This window comes from Protopterus annectens, chromosome 7.part0, assembly GCF_019279795.1.
Source record: "Protopterus annectens isolate FY-2018-M chromosome 7.part0, PAN1.0, whole genome shotgun sequence".
NCBI classification, from domain to species: Eukaryota; Metazoa; Chordata; order Ceratodontiformes; family Protopteridae; genus Protopterus; species Protopterus annectens.
Genome location: NC_056739.1, coordinates 626,915,702 through 626,938,368, shown reverse-complemented (window position 1 = coordinate 626,938,368; position 22,667 = coordinate 626,915,702).

Sequence of the window (22,667 nt, the reverse complement as noted above, 5' to 3'; positions counted from 1 at the left end):
GCATTCTGCGGCAGTTCTGATGTACTGCACATGCCTACGCAGTACATCAGAGCTGTGGGCAAAAGCAACGGAGAACGCAAGATCTCCGTTGCTTTTTTTTACTGTTTCGCTATGTTAAATGGGTTTAACATAGCAAGACAGCTTTAAAATAAGCAACGGAGATCTTCGTTGCTTATTGTAAAGCTGTCTCGCTATGTTAAACCCATTTAACATAGCGAACTAACGGAGATCTTGCGATCTCCGTTGCTTTTAAAAACTGTCTCGCTATGTTAAATGGGTTTAACATAGCGAGACAGCTTTAAAATAAGCAATGGAGATCTCCGTTGCTTATTTTAAAGCTGTCTCGCTATGTTAAACCCATTTAACTATAGCGAACTTTAAAGCAACGGAGATCACAAGATCTCCGTTGCTTTTTACACACTGTGTCGCTATGTTAAAGGAGTTTAACATAGCGAGACAGCTTTAAAAAAAGCAACGGAGATCTACGTTGCTTTTTTTAAACCTGTGTCGCTATGTTAAACTCTTTTAACATAGCGAGACAGTGTTTTATACTAACGGAAAAAGTCCGGGCGACCGGACCTTTTTCCGTTAGTATATTGAGGGATTTACAACAGGCACGCTGGTTGGGCTGGCCAATCAGCATGCACGTTTTAGGGGAGGAATTGTATAATATGGTTTGATTACTGTTATATAAATGTAAGTTTGTCTATTTCAAGACTGACAATTCAATAAATGAGGTTAAAAAAGAACCTCAAGTTAGCTAGTTGAAAGAGAGAAAATGTTAGCTTCTCTAACACAAAACTATGACTACAAGGACAGGGCATCAGTTTTCTTGGAGGCCTCTTATGCAAAACCCCTTTCAAAAACATTTTGACATGAGAATACATAATAAGAGAAGGATACAAGGGCACACATTCTGGACTGGCTGATAAATAAACCATGAAGGAGGACTAAGAAAGGCCATAGGATAGTAACTTATTCAAATGTTGCAAACTTAGTAATGCCAGCCCTCAGTGGGTGCTAGTTATGTTGATGGAACAACCAGAAACATTTTTCCATTTGCTAAGATATGATTTTCTAGTTGCAGGTTTCTTACCTCCATTAGTCCCTGCTGCATGTTCTCAATAAATAAGTGTCTAAAGGATATTAAGACATTATTATGCCATCAGTCAATTGAAGATGATTGGCATTAGGGTGTATCAAACACCCTTGATCTTGTAAGTAGATCATTCTGTGAGGAAGGTTGTGGCAACTGCCCTTGACCACTTCCAAAATAAGGGAGAAACATGGATGCCTAGGGCAGAAGGGAGTCACTGCAGTGATCTTGGGGAATTCCATCTTAATCTTCAGAAGTACCTTGGATATCAGTGGAAAGGGTGGAAAAACATACAGGAACATTCTTGTCCAGGGAAAAGAAAAGGCATCTGTCTTCCAGGCCTTCTTGGAAGGAGTCCTGGGGCAGAATCATGCCAGCTGGTTATTCAGAGAGGAGGCAAAAAAACTCCTCACAGATGTATCAAATCTTGGAAGACCCCCACTCTAGTTTCCCTTCATGAAGATCTGTCCTGGTCCTGCTCAGCTTGTCTGTCACACAGTTTTGCTCTGCCAGAATGTAGGGTGCCTGTAGAGTGAGACTGTGTTGTGAAGCTGTATACCAAGTTAATATGGCTAGTCTTAAAAGTGGGTGTGACCTGGTTCCTTCTTCCTTGCTGCTATACCATATGACTGTGGTATTGGCTAGAACAATTTGAATAAGTCCAGGGGACCAAAGATGATTGACAGAAATGAGTGTCTTGATCAGGGCAAGCATCTCTTTTATATTATGTGCTTGCACCTATCCATGGTGTCCCACATGGGTCTATATTATTTCAGTGAATGCTTAAAATAGCGAACGCTGTTTAATCAACCCAATAAAGTCAAAATCCTTAAATCCTGAATACACGAAACAACAATTTTTTTCCCCAGGGAAGAAAATCACTGGGCCATGTTCGGGACATTGCCATTTCCTCCATTGTAATGCGATCCCGGAGTTGGTATATTTAAGTAGGGGGGGCGATTTTTTTTTTTTTTTTTTTTTTTTAATGGAGCAGTGATTTATTTCCCTGAGGGAAAAAAATGCTGTTCCGTGTGTTCGAGATTTAGGGATTTTGACTTTCATGAGTCAATTAAACAGCGTTCACTATTTTAAGCGTTCACTGAAATAATATAGACCCTCCCACACACCTTGCACTTTTATCCTTCCTGAAACTGATCCCCAAGGGAACTCCAAGGCATTTGTAGTCACTGCTTTGGAGAAGGGACAGAGAAGGGGGATTTACATTTTGCTGTCTCCACCAAGTAATTTCTTTTCTGACAAACCCTAGCACTGGGATTTGAAAAGACAAAGGATGCTGGTGCTTGGGCCAAAGAGACTCATCATATCATTGTATCTTTCTCATGTGGAGTCTTTCCAGGGGTATCATGAGAATCATAGATGCCATGAGACCCAAAATCCTGAGATATTCCCTCACAGTGATGGAAGTCCGAGGGGAAAACCTTAGAAATAGATGTAGATCTACTTTTTCATGTGGAAGAAAAGCTCTTTGAACTGAGGTGCCTAGCCAACAATGCAATCCTGTGTAAAGGAGTGAAAAAAAACACGTTTAAATGTTCCCTTAGAAGCTCAGCTTTTATCGTCACATTAGAGACTCTCAACACTTTGAAAAAGACTATGAAATGTAGGCAAGTTGTCTAAATATGGAGAAATGTGGATACACTGTAGCATGCAATGATGTGTAATTGGATATATCCTGTTTGTAACACTCTTGATGCAGTGGAAGGTCCAAAGGGCAAGACAGAAAACTGATAATATGATCCAGAAACACTGAACCTTAAGAAATGTTTGAAGTCTATAGAGACAGGGATGCTATGATAAGCATCTTCTAAATCTAGTGTTATCAGGAAACTTGAATGAGAAGGAAGTGGTAACAGACTGTGAAGTAACACCATTTCAAACTTGGTCATTATCACAAACAGGTTTTATTTTATTTTTTATTTATTTTACATTTGTTTACCGGGACAGTCCGACTGGGCATAAAACCCTTTTTCAGCTGAGGCCCGGGGAGAAAAGATCCATTGTTAGTAAACTATTTTGTTAGTAGAAAGAAAATTGTGTAATACAATAAAGAAAAAAATAGTAACAGACATTCATAACGGTAAAAAGATTAAAACAGAATAAATCGGTCAAGTGGGAGACAAGACCAATAATCTTATATAGCAATTCTTCTAGAAGGCAGTTCTTACAGTAGTAGCAGGTAGTGACACTGTATACAATAAGAATGCAATTATACTTAGTCTTATATACAGGTAGCATAGCAAGCTGAAGACTTAAAATCTGATAGCTATTAACAGTGAGAAAGGAAAAAAAAAACATGAGGTAGTCATATGACTTAAATTCAATGCTCATTACATATGCAATTAAAATTTTAAAATCATCTAGTTCCATGGTTTGGGCTATCCACGCCCAGTACATGTACAAGTCCAGGAATTGGTGAGGTGGGCTTTAATGTGATGCTTGAAGTTTTTTAAGCTAGATATAGTTCTAATTTCAAGTGGTAAGGCATTCCCCAGTTTAGCAATGTAGTAAGAGTATAGAAAGTCACCTGAGCTATTTTCACTCCTGGTTACTTCAATTAGAGCTTTATTAGAAAATCTTAGTGAACAGGTACTTATATGGGGATTGAGGCCTTGTAGAGCTGGTGATTTATCGGGTTTATAGTACATTTGGTGGGCAGTAGAGAGTTGTGTGAGGATGAGTTGGTCGGGTAGTTCTAACCAAGATAGTTGTCTTAGGGCCTTACAATGATGGGTTCTAGGACAGCTAGTGACAAATTTAGCTATCTTATTATAGCAGGCATCTAGCTTGCTTAGGTCTGATTTGGAGAGGTTGGTAAGGATGTGTGAGGGGTATAGTAAAGTTGACAGAAGATGAGTTCTGGCTGTGGTTATTCTGGAGTTTGTGGTTAGGTAGTTTTTGCATCTGTATAAGGTACCTATTTTCTTGTGTACTTTTTTTACGGTCTGGGCAATGTGTAAGTCGAGCTTCAGATTTTGATCAATAACAACAATGAGAAGTTGGATGGTACTGGTTCGATCAAAGTCTTATTACTGGATGTGATGTTGAAGTGGAAAGGTTTAAAAAAGAAAAATCCAGAATTGGTCTCCATGTATTTACTTTCTTTGGCACTAAAAACATCCTTGAATAAAAAAAACTTACCTAACCTGAGAAGAAAGAACTGTCTCTATCACTCCCTGGAAAAGCATATGTTTGAGGAAAAAAAGGAAATAAAGAGAATTTGTTCTAGTGGATGAAGAACTGACCCTTGAAAAAGAGAGAGTCTCTCCCATTGCCATCAGTAACCTTGATGGATGATCTTCATCACCCATTTTACTGAAACTATCTGTTGACAAATCCAGAAGTGGAAAGTCAGACTTTCTGAAAGGGACTGCTGGGGGGCTGGTATACAGTCTGTTAAACAGTTATTTTTGACTTGTTGGACTGTCCTTGATTTTGGGGGTTCCTGAATTCTTTTTTGGAATCCCATGTCATTTCTTCTTAAAAAAAGAAGTTATGTATTAATCTGTGTTGTCGGTTATCATTTTGTTCCTCAACCCTTAAGTCAGGATCCAATCCTTGGATCCTACTCAGACTCTTCTACTAGCTCGTGGATCAGTGAAAGCTCTCAAGCTCCTCCCTTTCCCATAATGCGCTAATAACCCTAACATACCTTAGATCTTGTTTGCTGCCCTTTATATCCATAGAGCATTGCCAAGGAATAACAATATTAATATGACCAGCAAAAAACTGTGAATCAAAGAGGAACAAAGTTCCTTCAGCATCCTCAATCCTTCCAAAGAATTAATAGGAGAAAGTTGGTGGGAGGGTAGTTGAGGAAGAATGAAAATGGACAACACAGATGGAACATTATGGTGAGTACATAACTTCTTTATCTGATGTTATCAATTTTCATTTATTCCTCAACCCTTGGGACAGAGTTCCCAGCTACCTAAAAACTCTAGGAGGACTCTAAGGAAGGATATTCCTGAGTACTGCTGAACCAAAAGCTGCTCTGCCCATAGAGACTAGTTCTAATTTGAAATGAGTAATAAAAGTATGAGGATTGGCCCAAGTTGCAGCTGCACAAATATCATCTAGAGAAGCTCTGGACAAGAATGTTGAAGATGCAGTCATAGATCCCATGGAATGTGCTCTTGGTGTCTTGTTTAAGGACAAGCCCAATTTATTATAGACAAAGGTAATACAATAAGTCAACCATTCAGCTAATGTTACTTAGGAGACTAATTTGCTAAATTTTGAATCCAAAAAGGATACAATTGTTTTGATTTTCTAAACTCTTTTGTTCTATGTAAGTAAAAACATAACTGTCTGTGAAAGTCCAACAGGTGCAGCATATATTCTCCTTTATTGAAAAAAATTGGGAAGAATACTGGTAAAGTAATACTCTCATTCGTATTAGATTCTGACACCACATTAGGAAGAAAGAAAGGGCTGGTTCTTAGCGATACTCAAGGCCTGCAATTCTGAAACCCTTTTGACAGACGTAATTGCTACTAAGAATATAGTTTTCCAGATTAAATATTTTAGTTAGCTGCAGGTTCAAATGAGGACTGAGTTAGAACATTCAGTACATTTAAATCCCAAGGGGGATTAGGATCTTTAATAGGAGGTCTAAGGAGGAGTGTTCCTCTTAGAAAGGCTTTACATAGTTTGGAAGATGCAAGAGTTGAATTATCTATTCCAACAAGAAAGTTGGAGATGGAGACTAATTGCACTTCAACTATAGAAGAACTAGCACCTTCACTGAAGACTGATGCTAGAAATTCCAGAATGTTATAAACAAGAGCAGAAAAGAGGATCTATTCTGATGAGCTCAACATACAAATCTTTTCCATTTACCTTTGTAAAGTTTTCTGGTGGAAGCTTTGTGAGATGATAAAAGAATATGATGGACTGGGGAGGAGACCCTATTGATGGAAAATCCTCTCTGCAACCTTCATATTGAGAGATAACTCATGAGGCATTAGAATAGTCCTGCTTAACTTGTCTGCAATCACAATGGATTTCTCTGGAATGTGTCCTGCTGCCAGAAGCCGACTGGATGAGATCACTCATTGCCACACTCTTACAGCCTCTCAACACAGGTGATGAGATTTGGTTCCCCCTTGCTTGTTGCTATACCAAACCACTGACGTGTTGTCCATCTGAATCGCAATAGTCCTGGTGGGGAGAGTGTATTGGAAGGCCTGCAATGCTAGGAGGACAACTTTCATTTCCAGGACATTGATATGAGTGCGGGCCAATTCAGGGGACCATGTGCCTTGGACTGTCCTTCCCAGAAAGTGCCCCCACCACCACCAAATCTGAGAGGCATCTATGGTCACTATGGCCTTAGATTGGAGAAGAACAAAGGGACAACTTTCTTGCACTTGACCTGATTGTATCCACCATAGGAGGTATTTTTTTGCAAGCTTGAGATATCTTGATATGACTGAACAGATGGTGGTAAGGAAGGACCATTGATTAGCTAAAGTCCATTGTAGTATTCTCATATGGTACCTTGATAACAGTACTTGGATGACTGCTGCTGACATGGACCCTAAAGCTTAAAGGATTACTAAAGCTGAAAAAGAAGAGTTTTGGAGGATTATTCTGGACTCTGTGTAAGGGAAGAGATGCAGCTTGCATGACTGTGTTGAAAGAAGCACCAATGAATTCTAATTTCTGAGCTGACTCCAGATGAGAGTTGTTGTAACTGACAGAGGTACCCAGATGGGAGCAAATTTGGAGTATGTTATCTTGGGCTTGTATCAGTTGATGCCTGGTCAGGGCAGTGATGAGCCAGTCATCTAAATATGGAAACACTCAGAATCCTTGCAGTTTCAAATGAGCTGTAACTACTGCCATACACTTGTTGGGTAAACATTCTGAGGGCTATTGTGACACCAAAGGACAGAGCTCTGAATTGGTAACCACTGGTTCCCAGACGGAAGCATAAGTATCTCCTGGAGCATCTGTTCATTTTGATATGATAGTACATATCCTGAAGATCTGTCAAGTACATCCAATTGTTCTGGTGCAGAAAAGGCAGAATAGACTGAACTGTGACCATCCGGAACATTGTGTGCTGAAGTGACTGATTTAGATTGCTGAGATCCAAAACTGGTCTTCAGTCCTCTATTTTCTTTGGCAGTAAAAATAATCTTGAGTAAGTTCTGGGCTCTCTTTGTCTTGGGGGACCTCTTGAATGACTGTTTTTCTAGCAGCTTGTGTATTTCTAGTGCTGCAACCTCTGGGGGCCATCGGGGATTTTCTATGAAATTTGAGGAGGTGGATGGGAAAAGTATATGACATAACCGCTAGCTATTATCCTCTGTATCCATGAATCTTTTGTCATTTTTAACCAGGCTCTCTGGTGCAGGATAAGCAACCTCCAACTGCCTCCAGAGGACAGTCGGGCCTCCTATCAGGAGTGCTAATAGGATCTGTCAGAGAAGGAGTCTCTTGAGCCTTGGCTCTGTGGACCCCCTCTACCATGAGGGTGGCATCTCCCATTAGAGTTACACCCTGTGTCTCTGGGGAAACTATTTCCATGTGGATCTTGGAAGAGACCCTAGGATTTCCTGAATCACATCTTTCAACCTCCTCATTGATTCTTAGAAAAGGTTTGTTGGGGGGGGGTCGAAAAACATATGCCCATAGCACACAGGGTTTTACCTTTCTGCTTAAACCTTTAGAGTGTCTCTTTCATTTTGGGGGCAAATAGGGAACTTCTGTCATAGGTAGCATTGACGATGGAAACTCTGAAGGGTTCTGCAAAGTCACTTAAGCACATCCAGGCATGTCTCCTAATTGAAGTGCCTGAACCAGTCACCCATGAGGTACCTTCTGCTGCATGAGAGATACGTCTCATGGATAAATTGGAAATGGACTGAAGGGTAGCCAACTGTAAGCCAACAGTGCTCTCAGACTTACAGAATATGGTCTCAAACAGGGATCTGGTAAGTTGTTTAATTAAATCCCTCTAGAGCCTTGTGAAATGTGCCAGATAGTTCAGCGATCAAAGGACAAAAGTTGCTGAAGCATAAACATGCTTCCCAAATCTGTCCACCACTCTAGACTCTCTGTTAGAAGGGTGGACACTGGAATTATGTTCTGCAAGTTCCTTCTTGCTGGCTGTCACTATGATTAATGCATCAACCAGTACTCCTTTGCTCCAATGGCTTCTGTTCTTGGGTGGTGCCAGGATCTTGTCTGGTCTATTGGGTATTAGTTCAACAGTATCTGGCACCTTCCATGTCTGCTGAGATCCAAATCAATGAGCTCATCATTGGGTGTAGTCACACAGTATGTAGATGAGCCAGCACCAAAAGCCTCCAGGAATACAGACTCCTCTTGAGAAGGGTTCTGGGGAGACTAATCACCCGTTTGCTTTAGGAGCTCCTGAATGTCTCCAAATGAGACATTGTTGGGTGGTGATTTTGGGGACACTTCTACTTCATCTAAGTCAGTATCTTCAGTGACTGACTCTTGAGGAGTTTTTAAGTGCCTTCCTTTGCACTTTCTCTTCCTGGGAACCTCTTTGTTGGGATGTTCCAGAGAAGTGTTGGAAGACATCAGTATATCCTGATGGGTATCTTGGTGACTAACCTGGGCTGGCTGTCCCTGTGATAAGGATGTCTCTGCCTCAAGATGCAGAAATGAATGGACTATGGTAGTCAGAGCTAAAGAAGGTGGAGAAGTACAAGGTCTAGGGATACAGAAAATTCTCTCTACTACCTCAAATACTGAATGCCTAGAAGAAAAGGAAACAGACTGCTCCAAATGAACATTCCTTTTGAAAGGCAGAGCACTCAAAAAGGGAGTCTGAGCTGAGCTAATGCCCAGGCTCTGAGGAGAAAAACAGCTCTGATAGCTTCAGAGTTAACTCTAACACCCCAGATCTGATGCCACCTCTAAAGCTCTGAAATACTCTGAACCAGTCCACTCAGAGAAGCCACCGGAGTTGAAGATATTAGTATCTTTGGATCTGATGTGAATGACTCCAGGACCTTCTGATCTGACAAGTCCAATACCAGAGGCTGGATTTGAGAAGGAGCAAGCAAAGGGGGGGGGGGTTGTACTATCTAATGCCTCTGGATCCAATGGGGTCAGAGCTGGGAGAACCCCCATTTGTATCTGCATCAACAGGAACCTCCTCATTATCCTGTCCACATCAGCTTCCATCAAGCTTTTTGAAGAGCAAGTTGAGGATGCTGTGGAAGATGGCTATAAATGGTGGCATCTCAGGAGAATGCTCCAAGAAGAGGGATGACTGCCTGGAGGTTATAGGATCCAGACCCAAGAGGGGTGATTGGATCCGATGTGACTTTTCTTTCTGAATGTTCAGATACAAAGATTTAGAAATTTTTGTTGGAGGCTCCAAACTCAGAAGTTGTAAGTTCCAGGGAGTGTTTTCTAGTGTTTTTCTTAGAATCCTTCTTAAGGGGATAAGCACTAGAAGATTCTGTTGAAGAAGCAGATGTAGAGTGCAGCAAGCTTCTGTGTATTTGCTTATTCTTTCCATCTATGATGGCCCTAGGGTTAAAACCCTTACAAAAGTTACAATAGGTGTCAAGGTGTGACAGACCTAGGCAACAGACTCATTGAGAATGTATGTTTGATAATAGAATTTTGTGGTCATGGGCCAAACATCTTCTGAAGCCAGAGGGGTTTTCTGAAATACTAATAAAAAATTAACCAAAACATTACGAAGAAATTAGAAAATATGGGAACTACAAAGGCCAAGAAATGATAGTGTACAAATAAAGTTTTTTTAACTAAATAGTTATAGAAATACAGAAATTTAGAAATTTACCACCTATGGTAAAAAAAAAAAAAAAAAGGAAGCACCCGAAGGTACAGAAAGAAATACCGACAATGGTAACAAAGTGCAGTACACAAGTACTTCAAAGGGAGAAGAAAAGGTACACTAGAAGAGAAAAAAATGAAATACAGATATAAACTAAGTTTAAATGGTAATAAAAGGGTATAAGGTAAAGAAAATTATTTAACTCACAGAAATCCTAGGAAAAAAATATAGCTTCGAGAGCTGAAGCAATGACCACATCTGTAATCTAAGGCAGCAAACGAGATATGACGTACATTAGGGAATAAAACATTTTTGGTAAGGGAGATGCTGAAAAGCATTCATTGATACGCGAGCTAGCAGAAGCAGCTGAGTTGGATCCGAGGATCAGATCCAAACCCAAGGGTTGAGGAATGAATGAAAATTGACAACATCAGATCGTCTGTTTATCCATATTCTGTTAAGACGGCTTAATTTGCTATTTTGCAGAATTGGATCAGGGGTTAGAGAATCCCTTAGAAAATTTGGAAAAGGAGAGCTGAACATTCTAAGATTCCCTGTATCAACTTACCACTATCATCACACATTCTGATAATCTATGCAGCAGAGGAAACAAAAACTAAATCTCTTTCCAAAAGAGAAATTAAAATCTCATTTTTCATATCATCTGAGAGTTTCTCAGAATGCAGCCAGGCAAACCTTCTCAAAACAGTATCAGTAGCTATAGCCATGAAAGTGGTATCAACTAAGTCATACACACACTGTAAACAATGACAAGTAACTCCCTTCATTTGAAGAATTTCCTACCATTTTTCCCTGTATTTCCTGTTGATTTGGTTTCCCCCATCTCCATTGGTATGTTTCCTCCTGATTTAACCCCACATCCCATTGTTGTCAGTAGTGAAAAGACTGTGGTTCATAACATTTTCCTTCATATTCCCTACTATAAGCCCCTCTCTTATTGATCTTTTCCTGATATTTCCCCCAGTAGGGTCTATTATAGTTCCTTATACTCATACTTGGTTCACCTTTCTTAATTTCCTTAAAGATATATGCCCTATTGTCTCTATATAGACTTTTAAATCCCTCTCCATTTTTTTACATTTTTTGTTAAATAATCTATTGCTTGTACAGTGGAAGAAACAAAAGTTATGTGCAAAGCATAACGATGCATCTGTGTTGTTTATATGGACACTTTTTCCAGACTCTCAGATCCAACTCTCGAGTTCCTCCCTTTTCCCATAATGCACCACCAACCTAACATACCACAGATCAAGTTTGCTGCCACCAACAATCCATGGTTAATACCACAAGAGATCTAAAAATTAGAGATAATAAAATAGAACTGGAGCTCAAACAAAGAAGAATAGTTCCTAAATTATTATCCCTTAGGTCTCTACAGGAGTTAAGGAAAGGTGGTTAGGAGTAAGGAAAGTTGAAGAATAAAGAAAATGGAGAACTCAGATGCATCGTTATGGTGAGTACATAGCTTTTGTATCTGATTTTGTCATTTTCATTCCTTTCAAAATTGATGGGACAAAGTTCCCAGCTAGATGAACCTTGGGTGGTCCTCATGGAAGGATATTTCGGAGTACACCTAGCCAAAGGGAGCGCTGTTCCTAGAAACCAAATCCAACCTTTAATGAGCAATAAAGGTATCACTCTGAACCAAGTGGCAGAGTCAAAAATGTCATTTATTGATGTTCTTGATGAAAAATCTGAAGAAGCAGACACAGACCTCGTGCAATGTGCTCTAGAGGGCTTAGGCAAGGGCAAACCTCTTTGGCTGTATTCAAAGGATGCACAAGCAGTTAACCATTTGGCTGAGGTTACTTTAGAAACTGCCAAGACCAATTTCTTTGGTGAAAAAGGCACTAACAGTTTGTCAGTTTTCCTGAAATCTTTAGTCTGATGGAGATAAACTCAAAGTTCCCTGTGCACATCCAAAAGGTGAAGCACGTATTCTCCCTTATTAGAGAAATTTGAAAATAAAACTGGGAGGTTAATGACTTGACTAATATTAGACTCAGAAGCCACCCTAGGCAAAAAAGATGAGTTGCCAAGTAAGGAAACTCTACCCTTATGAAAAAACAGGTAAAGAGATTTGGAGGAATAAGTCTGAAATTCAAATACTCATCTACCTGAATTAATAGCAACTAAGAAAATGGGTTTCCAGGATAGAAACTTTAGGTCTGTCATGGTTGAATGTTCAAAGGGGCCTTGGGTCAGACCTTGAAGCAGAATAGTTAAATCCCAAGCAGGAGTTTGGTCCTTGACTGAGTGACTAAGTAAGAAGGTGCCTTTCAGAAAGACCTTGCACAACCTAGAAGAAGCTAAGGAGGAATGCAACTGCACTTTAATACCATAGAGATTCAATTATCTGAACATCGATTATCTGAAATGTCAATTATCTGAACTCAGTCCTCCAAAGTTTTTGGGTAGGAAAAATCATAAAGTCTGAATATGTAAATGTTTTACGTATTCACTTGTGTGTGTTTTTGAGCTTGTAGCCTGCTCGTGTGTGAAAAATATTGCTATTGTCCACTGGAGTTGCTGAATGGTTGAAAAGTGTATTCCCTGTGTGCAGAATAAAACAAGATTTTAGAAGTTTTTTTATCTAGTTCAATGTATGTTTCATTATCTGAACAATTTGATTATCCGAACTAACCAAGGTCCCAATTAGTTCAGATACTTGACTCTCTACTGTAGTAGGGAAATTAGCCTCTTTTTGAAAAATTGAAGCTAAAAATTCACAGACAGCTGGTATAGGGGCAGAAAAAGGGTCCAAAGCTCTCTTAAGGGGCCAAATGGAAAATCTCTTCCATTTACTTTGGTAAATTTTCATAGTATAAGCCTTTTAAGAAGACAGCAAAATATGTCGCACTGTGGAGGAAAGCCTGGGGTGTCTAGCCATTATTGAAACTGGGGAAACTGTGCAATCAGTTTGAGGCTTATTATGTCCTGATGTGTCATCCCTGTTGGATGAGACAGGAGGCCTGGACCAGGGTCCAGTATCAAGGGCAGATACAGAGAATAAGGCCACAGGAAGGGAAACCAGATTTGATGAGTACAAAAAGATGCAATGGGGATAACTCTGCTTTTCAACTGGTGTGCTTTCTGTAGGAATTAAGTGGTTATAGATAATGGATTATAAGCATAAAGAAGATCAGCAGACCAGTCATGAACTAGAGCATCTCTTAGTGACTCCCCCAGAGGGGTGACCAGGGTGAAGAACCTGCTGCACTTGTTTTTGAGGAGAGAAATGAAAAGGTCACAGCATGGTTGGCCCCATCTTTTGACATTGAGAGACCACTTGTGAGGCATCAGAATGGACCTGTTTAGTCTGTCTGCAAGCACACTGCTTTCACCTTTTTTAATTTTTCCAAGTCTTTTGGGTTTCTAATACCATGACAGGAATGCATCCCATTCCTAAGTCAAAGTACAATTAAAGTTCATGAAATTAATATTGTCTCACTCTTTGATGTTAGCAAAAAGTGCTCTTCACAGCACCCACAATGTGCCCAGTAATGACTCATTCTGTAATTTGTACGGTGTTACATGAATTGGTAACATATCTAAATAGGAATGTAAATTCTTTTTTATAAGACCAGTTGCTCCTACAACTATTGGAACTGTCTGGGTATCTTTCTTCCACATGGCTCTCATTTCTGCCTGCAGATTGAGGTATTTTATGACTTTGTGTCTCTCTGTATGCAAAACACTGTAGTCACTAGGTGTGGCGATTTCAATGATCAATGTTACTTTTGTCTTCTTTTCTTGGCCCACTATATCCGATATTCTAGCATCTATCTTTTGGACTATTGGTATTGGGTGAGCCCATGTGACGTAGACTTCATAATTTTCTATGATTCTCTGTGGCTCACGTTTCCAGTGTTTTTCAGCCACTTTGATACCATAATGTTTGCACAATCTCCAGTGTAACAATCTCGCCACATTATTAAGTCTTTCAGTATACAGTCCCTCTGCCATTAGAGAGTCACAATCAGCAATAAGGTATGTGACTGTTTCCAATTCAGTTCCACAAAACCTACATGTGTCTGTTTCTCCCACAAGTTCAATGGACTTAGTAAACCAGTGTGTAGGCAGCCTACCATCTTGGGCTGCCAATATTAACCTTTTGTTTCTTGATGTAAATTCACCTCTCCTTAACCATTCCTGCGTTCGTTCTTGATCAACATGAGGCTCTTCCAGAAGTTTTCTATACTTGCAACTATATTTATGTTTTTTCCACATTTCTTGCCTTCTCTCCTGGTCCTTCACCTTATATTCTTTCTTTTGTTTTTTTAGCACATTCAGTTGCTGCCCAGTTTTTATCCACTTCTGGTTTGATTTCCATTCCTGCTTGACGTCGATATGCTTCTGCTAAATTAAGCAGAGATGTCATCTTAGATTTATTCTCCTCATGTTTCAAAACTTTCACCACATTTGGATCTTGTGAGGTCAGTAGATATGTGTGGAGTCCCACAATTTCAGATCTGTACATGTAATCAATTTCAAGAAGGCCCATCCCTCCTTCAGAACGGGGAATATATAATCTTGCTATACACTGATTTTTATAAATCATTTGGTGAGCATAAAACATCCTTCTTGTTTTAATATCCAATCTAGCCAACACTTTTTGGGGCCAAAACTGTGCCAAAAAACACCACTAATAAAAAAAAATTGAACACTGCTTGCACCACAGACTGCAAAAGGCATAATTTTATTATTCCACAGTTAAAACACACAGATTGAGTGCTTTCATCCCTTCAACAGAGACTTCATCAGAATCAATTACTAAAAATGTAATTCACCTTTATGTACTCCCCTCCTTACTTAATAATTAATTACATCATCCCTTTAATTGAATTTTTTAAAAAGAAATGCACACAATAATCCATGAACATTATCAAATACATCCCTAACCCTTGACAAACTAATACCTTGACATAGTAAAATATTGTTAAACAAACACATGTATTTTAAAAACTTCTTGTTAAAATTGATAATATAAGTAGAAATAGTAATACCAATAATAAAAAGATATTTTAAATCATGTAAACCAACAATAGCAAAAAAGTAGCTATAATAACATTTCATATATGTTTTATGTATAAAAAATGGTGAAACCCAAGAGAATAATTTGATAATTTGTTTATTTAACTAATGCATCCTTCTTATTTAATATTGGGTTTATAGATAACATTTTGTTTAGTCCTGGGGCTTGACTAGCTTGTAATTTTATTTACCACCTAACTTCTCTTTCTTCAGTGTAACTTCTGAAGTCCCCCCCCCCCCTGGGGTTGGGTAAGACTTTTTCTATAATACCAAATTTAAATCCACCAAAAGTCTTACATATACAAGAGTGTTTGTACAGGGCATTGTTACTATTACATGTAGTGATCTGGTACATATGTTCGTATATCCTGCCCCTAAGCCTCCTCTCAGTTTTCCCCACGGAAAAGCTGGGACAGGATGCACACTTCGCTAAATAGATTACCCCAAATGTTTGACAATTACCTTTCTTAAAAGAGACTGAGGTTTTTAGTGTATTCCCTAAATTAACTGTGTCTCCTGAATGTATGTATTTACAATGGGAACAGGAGCCACACCTAGATGTCCCAGTTCTATCAGTCTTCCTAGGACTTATCTCAAAACATTTTTTCAAATTTGCCCCAGTAGCTAGGTAATTAATACTTCCTTCATTGTATGCATAAGTAAATTTAAGAACCTCTTTAGTCCTGTTCAAAAAGTGAACAAACTTTTTAATCTTGTTTTCTGGGCCTTTCCAAAGAAGAAAAACATCATCCAAAAACCTAACATAAAGCTTTAAATAAGCCATATATTCACTTGTAGACACCTACCTTCTCTCTCACTCCAGCAGGATCAAATTTGTGTATATAGGGGTACAAGAGGCCCCCATAGCAACACCTTTGTGTTGTTTAAAATACTCTCCTTCAAAGAATACATAATTGTGGTCTAACAGTTTCCATAAATTCCATAATCAAATAAATTTTATCCTCAGATAGAGTGGTGTTGTTAACCATACAAGATCTAAAATATTCAAGTCCTTCCTGTTTGTGAATCGAGGTGTACAGATTTGATATGTCCACAGTCAAAAAATGTAAATCCCATAATGTACCCTCTAACCTACCTAGGAAATCCCAGGAATCTTTAATTATATGCTCTGCATTAATAATGGTCTTTTTTAACCATTTCTCTACCACAACTCCAAAGGGGTATGTTTTGGATCCCCTCCCTGAAACTATGGGTCTAAAAGATAGTTTTTCCAATCCTTTGTGCATCTTAGGGATACCAAAAAGCATTGCAATAGTGGGATTCTTAACTTTCAAAAAGTCATATAGTTCAGCTGAAATCATTCCCTCATTTAAATATTCATCTAGGTAGAAGTCTAGTCGACTATGATTAATATTAACCTCATTTATAGAGGATGGGTAGTATGTCAATGAATCATTCAGCATTTCAAATATGTCCTGAGAGTATTGGATGGCATCATAAATAACTGTGCCCATTCCCTTATCAGGACACATTATTCTTAAGCCCCTATCATTTCTTAACACATTCAGAACTTTGAATTCTTCACTAGATAAATTCCATCTCATAGATTTATTACTTTCACCTACTTTTAATTTATAAACGTCTTCCATTATTGCTTTTTCCATGATGTTTAATGTGGGCTCTAGGGGTGGGTTAACGTTACTTTTCATTTTCAAATCCTTATTTATGTGTTTTAATACCTTCTCATACTTACTTTTGTCCTGAAATAAGTAAGCCAAATTCATCTTTCTCACAAACATTTTCAATTCTACAATCGTCTCAATATAATCAAAATGTCTATTGGGCACGAATTTCAGACCTATCATACATAGGGAAAAGTGTTCCTTACTTAATTTGATACCTGCAAAGTTGTAAATGTGGTATCCTTTGTGTGTCCAAATGATACCTTCTTCCATAATCCCTTCATTTGAAGAATTTCCTACCATTTTTCCCCGTATTTCCTGTTGGTTTGGTTTCCCCCATCTCCATTGGTATGTTTCCTCCTGATTTAACCCCACATCCCATTGTTGTCAGTAGTGAAAAGATTGTGGTTCATAACATTTTCCTTCATATTCCCTACTATAAGCCCCTCTCTTATTGATCTTTTCCTGATATTTCCCCCAGTAGGGTCTATTATAGTTCCTTATACTCATACCTGGTTCACCTTTCTTAATTTCCTTAAATATATATGCCCTATTGTCTCTATAGACTTTTAAATCCCTCTCCATTTTTTTAAATTTTTTGTTAAATAATCTATTGCTGTTAAAGTCTCCATATCTAATTTGCTTAAAATATAGTTCTTCATGTTGTGCAAAGAGAAGGTCATTCTTAATGTCCTGGTTTAATTTCTCTGCTTGCCCAATGAGCAAGCTGAGTTTGGCATCATTACATTTTATAATTTTTCCATCATTTCAAGCCCGTGTCTATCAAACATTTCAGTAAATTCCTTAATCAATTGGTTATCATAATCTATCCCAAACAGAAATGTATACACTCTAAGTCCCTTAGGGACTATCTTTTTCTTAACACAATCAGATAGATAATCATTCTCCAGTTGCATTTTTTAATATTATTCATCTTGTCTTTAAAAAAATCATATAATGTAAAGTTCCAACATTCGTTTTGTCTTTTTCTTTTTCAAGCCCATTCCGGGCTTGACAAGCATTGTTATCAACAAAAAAATTAAACTGTTTCTCTAGTAAATTATCAAACCCAAAATTTTCGCCACCTTTTCTATAATTAATAGCAGCCCCACTGGTCCGGTGGTGTCTTCCTGCATTTTCCCTTCCATTACAAGCTACTATGTCATTGTTTGTTAGTACATGATGTTTATTAACAGTACCTGTATTTTTAGATCTCGCCCCAGTCCTTCTCATGTCTTCCTTTTCATTATTTTCCACTGGGGAAGCAGCTCGAGGACCCTGGGAGCTTCCCTTCCGATTTCCATCCTTAAAACATTAAAACATTCTGAATGACCGATCCTGTCATCCACTTGGTTCTCGTCACTTAGAGTGTTCTCCTCTAGTCCCTGAATTGTTAACATCACTAAGGAGAGACAAGTGACGTTTCCTTCTAGTATTCCCTCTTGAATCAGCTGTCTCAGGCTGAGAAAGAAGTTCTATAATCCTAGTTAGCTCGCCTTTCATAACAGCCAACTCTGTGTGCAGTCTGTCAAACTCTTCTCGGTGCACCAGGGAGAACAAGGCTGGCATCTCGTCCATCGAGTCCATAGCGTGTATGCTCCACCAAGACTCCAAAACAGTAAAAAAGAGCCGAAACAGTGCCAAAAAATGCCACTAATAAAAAAATTCGAACACTGCTTGCACCACGGCCTGCAAAAGACATAATTTTATTATTCCACAGTTAAAACACATGGATTGAGTGCTTTCTTCCCTTCAACAGGGACTTCATCAGAATCAATTACTAAAAATTTAATTCACCTTTATGTACTCCCCTGCTTACTTAATTAATTACATTATCCCTTTAATTTAATTTTTTAAAAAGAAATGCACACAATAATCCATGAACATTATCAAATACATCCCTAATCCTTGACAAACTAACTAATACCTTGACATTGTCTTTTTTATTATTGGTATTACTATTTCTACTTATATTATCAATTTTAACGAGAAGTTTTTAAAATGCATATGTTTGTTTAACAATATTTTACTATGTCAAGGTATTAGTTTGTCAAGGGTTAGGGATATATTTGATAATGTTCATGGATTATTTAAAAAATTCAAAGCATGATGTAATTAATTATTAAGTAAGGGGGAGAGTACATAAAGGTGAATACAATTTTTAGTAATTGATTCTGATAAATTCCCTGTTGAAGGGAAGAAAGCGCTCAATCCATGTGTTTTAACTGTGGAATAATAAAATTACTTTTTGCAGTCCGTGGTGCAAGCAGTGTTTGAATTTTTTTTATTAGTGACTTTTTGGGGACAGTCAGTCACTCCAAAACTATAAGTTAGGACAGGAAGAGCAAACTGATTTATAGCTTGGATCTTGTTCCTAGGTGTCAATGCTGTTTTCAGGATTAATTTAAGTCTTCTAAAGTACTCCTTACTAAGCTTTATTCACATTTGTTCATGTTTTATTGCTGATCCTTCATCAATTCCCAAGTATTTGTACACCCCTCATGCTCAAGTTCTTTTATACCACATTCTTGTCCCAAATTGATGTTTTCCCGGTGCCGCAATTTTCCTTTTTTAAAGATTGCTTTTGCACATTTATCAAGACCAAATGGCATTCCAATATCATCTGAAAAAGTCTTGACAACCTGCAGCTGTGCTTTCAGTTCCTCATCTGATGAGCTATACAATTTTAAATCATCGACAAGGAGAAGATGAGAAGTCATTAGACTCTGTTGTTTTCTAGAAGCCAAATTATAGCCATGACCTAAGCTGTTAAGTAAACAGCTTAATGAATTATTGGCAAGGCAAAATAGCAACGGTGACAGGGAGTCACCCTAGAATATCCCCCTTTGGATTTTTATCCCTGGGATAATAATCTGTCCTTTATCATGGCTTAATTGCAAAGTGGCCTGCCACTGTTTCATGGTTACTGTAATGTAATCAATCAGTGTAGGATGTACCTTATACATTTTTAAGCACTCTTTTATCCATGAATGTGGGATACTATCAAATGCTTTTTTATAGTCAATCCATGCCATACTTAGATTCTTCCCTTTCTTACAGTTCTCCACTATAACTTTATTTAACAACAAATGATCCTTTGTTCCATATGACTTTCTTTTATTGCCCTTTTGTTATACTGTCATAATTGAGTTTTCTTCTAAATGACTTATCACTTTTCTGTAGCCGTATACCCAGCATTACCTGATGCTTATATAGCTTGTTCTACTGCCATAATTAAGTTTTCTTCTAAATGACTTATCACTTTTCTGTAGCCGTATACTCAGCATTACCTGATGCTTATATAGCTCCTAAGTCCCTAACATCACTTCAACTTGTAGCTACAGACAACTCCAATTAGCAAGTCTTACACTCCTGTCCACCTATCACTTCAAATCTCTTACCCCTCTTAACAACAAACTCCCACATACACCTAATACTGCACCTTTAATACAACACCAATCTCACTCATTCATAGATAGTACCCTTGCATGTAACACATTCTTTCTGAAACTAGATAACATGGGTTACACATATCCAACCCAACTACTAAAAACATCATTCTACCCATTAATAATCTTCACCTACTCCTACTTTCCATCTTGTCCTCCTACCACACTCAGCTTCATAACCACACCCCATCCCCTTGGCAAACTGATTCCAGAGCCAACACCACCAAACTAAAAAACTTCCCTATATCGCCATGTGACCTTACCTCCTCCCTACCCTTCTCTTACTCGCATATTAAACTGAAAATCAAAACTAACCACCTCCCTTCTTAAAGACAAACTAAAATAATTCACAAACTGACCAAACTCTATCGACACCTACTCCATAAACTCACTTGCAGTGGTGATATACATCCCAATCCAGGACCCAAAACATCAATCAGCCCAAACTTAAATCAGCTAAATCCCCTACACCACAGACCTACCTCAGCTCTTCTCTTCTTAAACATTAATGTAAGAAGTATACTTAACAAAAGTCATGCCCTTCATGCCCTGCTAGCTCTATACAAACCAGATATAAATGGGTTAACTGAAACATGGCTCAAACCACAACATCACAATGATGAGATTACTGCCCTGGCTTACAACATTATCTGAAAAGACAGATCAGAGAAAAAGGGCGGAGGTGTTGCAATATTATTCCAAAATCATCTTGCCTTAGAACAACTAGATTACAATACCCATGAATTCAAAGATGTAGAACTAATCCTTGCCAAATTAAAAATAAGTTCCAACAAACATATAATTATTGCAGGTGGCATAAACCTCCACAGGTTTACCCAAATTATAACCACCCCCACTTGAAATGACAAAACTTCCAAACACCAGTCCATCTTAGACTGGATCCTGGTATCTGACCCCACTCTTGCACAGCAATCTGGTTGTCTTCCAGATACCCTAAGTGACCACCATCCAACCTACCTAATTAGGAACAGATCCTAAACCATCAACCAACCTATCCTCAGAGTAGTTAGAAACAAAAAAAACCTTTATAGCTACTGATCTCATCAATACTTTAAAAAGCTGTAACTGGACCCCCCCCCTAAAACATCTACCTCTAGACAATGCCATTGAGTACTTTAACACAACCTTCATAAAAATCTTAAACCATCATGCACCCCCTAGAACCATTAGAATAAAAACTAACTATGCCCGATGGCTAAGAAAAGATACTAAAACTATAATGAAAGAAAGGGACAAGGCTTGGATTCAGTATTAGAAAAACAAAACCACTACTTTGAGACAAAACTATGCAGAGCTCTGTAACAAAGCCAAAAAACAAATCAAACTAGACAAATCCAGCTACTATACAAGCATGCAAGAAAGATATGCTCACAGCCCACAAACATTTTGGGCCTCAATAAATGGTATACTGCGTCCAGGAAAGTCCATGACTCCAACACCTGTGCTTCCAAATAACCATGAAAACATTCCTACTCAGTTTAACAAATTTTTTACCGAAACAGTCCAGACCCTTGCCAATGCCCAAAATAGTACTAGCAGCCCCACACCAATAACTACCCCAACCCACCCCAATATACAAAACAATAGCCCCAATTTTCACCTCCACTCTGTATCCACCACCTCAATATCTAAATTCCTTGGTAAACTTAAACCAACCACGCTAGCAGCTGATAAGCTGCAAGCAGACTTCCTTCAGATCTCAGCTGAAGCTATAGCCTATCCTGTCTCTATTCTCATAAACAGATCTCTCTCAGAATGCAAAGTCTCCACCTCATGGAAAACATCATATATAGTTCCACTGCACAAAGGAGGCAACTCCTTAGAGCTCACCAACTATCACCCAATAGCAATCCTATCACCTTTATCCAAAATATTAGAAAGAGTTGTTTATACTCAACTAATGCAGTACCTCCAGAATAACAACCTACTCTCCATATCCCAGCATGGCTTTAGACCTTCCCATAGCACCACAACAGCACTACTATCATTCACCAACATAGTTAACCACCACAGAAACAAGGGTCTATTTGTTTCTTCCATATTCTTAGACCTATCAAAAGCCATTGACATGGTAAACCACAGTCTGCTTCTTGATACCCTATCCACCCTAAATATAAGTCCCTCCTCTATATCATGGTTCAACAGCTACTTATCTGCCCATCAGCAAGCAGTCCTATGGCAGGACCAATTGTCCCCCCTGTTACCAGTAACCATAGGAGTCCCTCAAGGATCCCTCCTTGGCCCATCGCTGTTCTCTCTATTTACAAATCAGATCTCTTCATCCCCTCCCACTGCCTCAATAGTACAATATGCAGATGACACTACACTCATATGTGATGCCCCCACCCTTAGTGAACTGCAAACCCTTACCCAAAATAACTTCACCCTAGCCAAAACTTGATTCACTAACATCAAACTTCTTCTTAATTCCAAAAAAAACAAACTAATTCTTTTCAGTCCTGGCAGAGTTCTTCCCCTAAATAATAATTTCACAATTAACTCCAAAGAAAACATTCAAATCGGTCCAACCACACACACTAAACTGCTAGGCATAGAAATAGACAATAACCTGAGGTTTGACATCCACACAG